Source organism: Lathyrus oleraceus, chromosome 4 (genome assembly GCF_024323335.1).
Source record: "Lathyrus oleraceus cultivar Zhongwan6 chromosome 4, CAAS_Psat_ZW6_1.0, whole genome shotgun sequence".
NCBI lineage: Eukaryota > Viridiplantae > Streptophyta > Magnoliopsida > Fabales > Fabaceae > Lathyrus > Lathyrus oleraceus.
Window position 1 is genome coordinate 33,610,705 of NC_066582.1, and position 5,301 is coordinate 33,616,005.

The 5,301-nt window shown below is 37.8% G+C and overlaps 1 long non-coding RNA gene across 1 annotated transcript; it reads left to right on the forward strand.

The window, feature by feature from the left end:
* Positions 1-461: 461 nt before the first annotated feature.
* On the forward strand, positions 462-1,131 carry LOC127135132 (uncharacterized). The gene is made up of 3 exons (XR_007808432.1): positions 462-515; positions 604-734; positions 831-1,131. It is a non-coding gene; the product is annotated as an uncharacterized LOC127135132 (long non-coding RNA).
* The last annotated feature ends 4,170 nt before the right edge of the window (positions 1,132-5,301 follow it).

Here is a 5,301-nt window from a genome sequence, read left to right on the forward strand (position 1 = left end):
TAAATGCTTTGACAGTTCTTGTTCAAAGTTTACCTGCGGCAATATTTGAGCGAATAAATTATTCCTTTCTTCAAACTTATGGGGTTTGCATTTCATGCTTTTGCAGAAACTGACTGGGGGAACTCTTCTTTCTAGAAATAAGGAATATATTGTAATTTATAGGGGCAATGACTTCTTACCTCCTGTCGTCACCAAAACCCTGACCGAGAGGCAAAAACTAATTGTTCTTCCAACCGATTTGGAGACTCTAACTAATGAAGAGAGATTTTGGTTTAGGAAGATTGGTTTGAATATGAAGCCATAGGCTATGAGGCCCAAAAGCTTGTTGACACGACGACAAGCATTGGCTCGGTCTATGGAGCTTCAAAGACGAGAGGTGATAAAGCAAATGCAATTACTTCTTAAAAACTGAGACTGACTACTTGTATCTCACTAAGTTTTTTCTACTTTTTCAGGCACTAAAACATCATATCTCAGATTTATAAGAGATGATTGACTTGCTCAAATCTGAGCTTGTAAGATGTTTATCACTTCTATACAACTCTCTTGTAATTATTTTTGGATAGTTTATAAGTTCATTTATGTTTTTGTTGTTTATTTCAGGAGGATAAGAAAAATGAAAAGGTGGTTAATGGTGGCAAAACTCTGTACTCGACACTGGACAACAACACTGTTTCTTCTTCCAATGATGACTTGGAAGACCTAAGTACTTTCCTTCCTTAGACAAATGCCAGGTGCTTGAAATTTATTTCTGTTTCGGGAAATGAATGTTAACAGTACTGTCTTTATACCTCTTATTTTTGTCTCATTATTCTCTCAGGCAAAACTAGAATGAAGGTGCGGGGTTCATTTTGACAAAGACGACAGTGGTGACTTGAACTTGAAACATCGAAACAAGCTACTTGACTTGGTATAGTAATAAACTGCATTAGCTTGTAGAGGTTGAGCATTATGGTTCCCTGAGAAAATGAACAAGAATGTGAAGCTCAAGTTACTATCATTGCTTCCAATGTCGGCATCATTTATACCATCAGATTTATATCCAAACTCCTAATTGTAGAAATACCTCCAAGTGTTGTAACATGTAAAATGGTTTATTCAGTTGAGTAGATGATTTACTCAGTTAGATATTGTTGTAAAATATTTTACTGATATATTAAAAAGTGATTCTTACATGTTACATCTACATGCTTTAAATAAGAGAGAATAGAAAATCTAATAGGCTTTGACTAATGGGCCTCATTACTAATAGAAATAATTATTATTTACAATCTAATATTTACAACACTCCCCCTCAAGCTGGTGAATGGATATCTATCATTCCCAGCTTGCAAGTAAGTTGCCTGAATCTTTCTGTTGATAAGCCTTTTGTTAACACATCTGTCAGCTGATGCCCGGAAGGAACGTAAGATGTAGTTATCAGTCCACTATATCCAACTTCTCTTTGATAAAATGTCGGTCAATCTCAATATGTTTAGTCCTGTCATGCTGAACAGGATTATGAGCAATACTAATAGCCGATTTATTGTCACAAAACAATGTCATAGGACCTTCACATTGTATCTTCAAGTCTTCTAGAATTTGTTTCATCCACAATAGCTCACAAATTCCTAGTGCCATAGCTCTAAATTCTGCCTCGGCGCTTCATTGAGCAACTACACTTTGCTTCTTACTCTTCCAAGCTACAAGGTTACCACACAGAAAAGTACAATAGCCTGACGTAGATCTTCTGTCACTCACTGATCCGGCATAATCCGCATCAGTGTAAGTCTCCATAGTTAGATTTCCACCTCTTTTAAACAAAAGTCCTCTCCCTGGAGTTGCTTTAAGATATTGTAGAACGCGGTCTACAGCCTGCAAATGTCTCACCCTCGGATCATGCATGAATTGGCTCACCACACTGACTGCATATGCCAAATCTGGTCTAGTGTGTGCCAAGTAAATCAATTTTCCCACTAATCTCTGATATTGACCCTTGTCAACTTTGTCACTTTCCTCCTCAAAGCTTATCCTGTGATTTTGTTCAATGGGAACACTTGCAGGTTTGCATCCAAGTTTGTCAGTTTCCTGCAAAAGATCAAGCACATACTTCCTTTGAGAAATAAAGATGCCTTGCTTTGAGTAGGCTACCTCAATTCCCAAGAAATACTTGAGTTGCCCAAAGTCTTTCATCTCAAACTCTGCTGATAATTTCTCTTTGAGGAAATGTCTCTCAATCAAATCATTTCTTGTAACAATAATATCATCAACATAAACAAGAAGTACAGTCAGTTTTCCTCCTTGTGAATGTTTAAAAAATAAAGTGTGGTCTCCTTGACTTTGCTTATAGCCCAAACACATCATTGCCTTTGTGAATCTTCCAAACCATGCCCGAGGGGACTGCTTTAGTCCATATAAGGCTTTCTTCAATTTACACACCTTGTTAGCTCCATTTGTTATGCCAACACCTGGTGGAATCTCCATATACACTTCTTCCTCTAAGTCTCCATGCAAGAACGCATTTTTAACATCAAACTGTTGCAATTCCCATCCACATGAAGCAGCAAGAGATAGTAAAATTCGAACAGTATTCATCTTTGCCACTGGGGCAAATGTCTCCTCATAATCAATATCATACGTCTGAGTATAACCTTTTGCCACTAGTCTTGCTTTGTACCGATCAAGTGTACCATCAGATTTGTACTTTACAGTATAGATCCATCTGCATCCAACTGGACTTTTGTCTCTTTTCCTTTCAATAATCTCCCAAGTACTATTTTTTTCAAGTGCTCTCATTTCCTCATCCATAGCTTGGACCCAATTTCTATTTTGCAATGCTTCTTCAACGGATGATGGGATTTTCACAGAATCAACAGCTGCAATAAAACTTTGATATTGTGTGGAAAGATGTTTAGTGGAGACATATTGAGAGATAGGGTGTCGATATAGGGAGGGACAAGATCTTTTATCCTTCCTCAAAGCAATGGGTAAATCAACTGGATTAGTGTCACAAGTATCAGGAATGGCACAATCATCACTAGAGGAATCATTTTCAGTACTTACCTCCGGTTCAGGCGATTGAATTTGTTTCTGGAGAAGGTCAGGTTTACTTCTTCTCTGATACACTAGAGTTGGTGCTGGAGGTGCTGATTCCTGTAAAACAGAAGGCCTTGAAGGACCAGGAACACTTACTGGCTCAGATTCAGGTGTTGAACTAGGACTCAAACTCAAAATAGGTGACAACTCGGGTTCAAGAGAGGGAACACTGATAGGTGTTTTAGGGAGGCTAGGACCAAGGATCAGAAACTCGGACTCAGACTCTGACTCTGACTCTAAGTCACTTATGTTCTCCCCCTGAGACCGAGAACGAGTGAAATATGACACATTTTCATGAAAGGTGACATCTTTGGAGACAAAGAATTTTTGACTCGGAGGATGATAACATTTGTACCCTCTTTTGTTGGGTGCATAACCCAGAAAGATACATCTGACAGCACGGGGATCCAATTTGTTGCGATATTGTTTGTGAACATGAACAAAAGCAACACAACCAAAAATGCGAGACTCAATAGTGTGTAAGATAGGAACAGGTGGAAAACGTGAAAGCATAAATTGGGCAGGACTTTTATTACCTAACACTCGAGATGGGACCCGGTTAATCAGATAAGCAGCAGTAAGAATTGCCTCACCCCAATAAGAGGTAGGAACAGACATTTGAAAAAGGAGAGATCTAGCAACTTCAAGTAAATGACGATTTTTTCTTTCTGCGACACCGTTTTGTTGTGGGGTGTCAACACATGTGAATTCATGGAGAATGCCATGTTTACTAGTGAAGTTGGAAAAGGTATGATTGACATATTTTTTACCATTGTCAGAACGAATTCTTTTTATGCCTTTCCCAAATTGCGTTTGTACCATATTATAAAATTGGATAAATATTTGTGGTACTTCGGATTTAGTATTCATCAAGAAAATCCAAGTTACCCGAGTACAATCATCAATAAATGAGACAAACCATTTTGCACCAAAAATTTTAGAGGTAGGGGCAGGTCCCGAAACATCAGAATGAATCAAATCAAAAGGTTCATCACTTTTATTAAAACTGGAAGGAAAAGATACACGATTGTGTTTTGCCAACTGACAAACATCACACTTAAAAGACTCAACAGAATGGTGTAAGAACAACGACGGAAACATAGACTTAATTATATAAAATGGAGGATGACCGAGACGCTTGTGCTGAAGCCAAATTTGTGAGGCTGAAGAGGAAGACTGAGACTGGAAACAGGAGGACAACACCTTTGGATGGTCATCAGAGAAGTAGTATAACCCTTCCTTTTCCTTAGCAATTCCAATCGTCTGCCCCCGTGATAAGGTCCTGAAAAACACAATGGGACATAGAAAAAATTACTTTACACTTCAGATCACGGGTAAGCTTATGGATGGAAATTAAATTGTGGGAAAGTGTGGGAACATGAAGCACAGATTGCAACTGGAATGGAGGTTGCAAGTCAATATTTCCAGTGCCAACAACACAAGCATGAGAGCCATCAGCAACAGTGATATAAGGAATACTCGAAGGTGTGGTATAAGAGCATAATAATGTGGAATCAAATGTCATATGATTAGTAGCACCAAAGTCAAGAATCCACGCATTCTTAGGAATATTACCACAAACAGTAAGAGATCGGGAACACAAACTCTTACCAGTAACTGCTAGAGACCCAGAACCAGAAGGCTTACTCATGGAGTCAAGCATAGACTTCAACCGTGGAGGTGGTTGATCGTTAATAATCTCAGCCATTGAAAGGACAATCGAGAGAAAACAAACCAAGAAATAGGATGGGTTAGGATTTCAAAGATGAGTGAACAAAAACAAGAAGCACGATGTGCTACAACACAAAACAACAATGACCCAAACACCAAAAAACAACAACAAACTGCAGTAAAAAAAAACTCCGCTACAAGACGGCTAGGGTTTAGGCGGAAGCGAATCCCCCAAAATCGGGAGCTCTTGATACCATGTTGTAAAATATTTTACTGATATATTAAAAAATGATTCTTACATGTTACATCTACATGCTTTAAATAAGAGAGAATAGAAAACCTAATGGGCTTTGACTAATGGACCTCATTACTAATAGAAATAATTATTATTTACAATCTAATATTTACAACAGATGTCACTTGACATTGCTTGTTAATATTTCTGTAACTATTTATTCCAGTTAAAAGAATCATAGAATTGAATGTCTTTTTTTATTGCTATCTTTGTCTCAATATTTTGTATCTTTCTTAATACTTTAGATGTGCATAAATAGA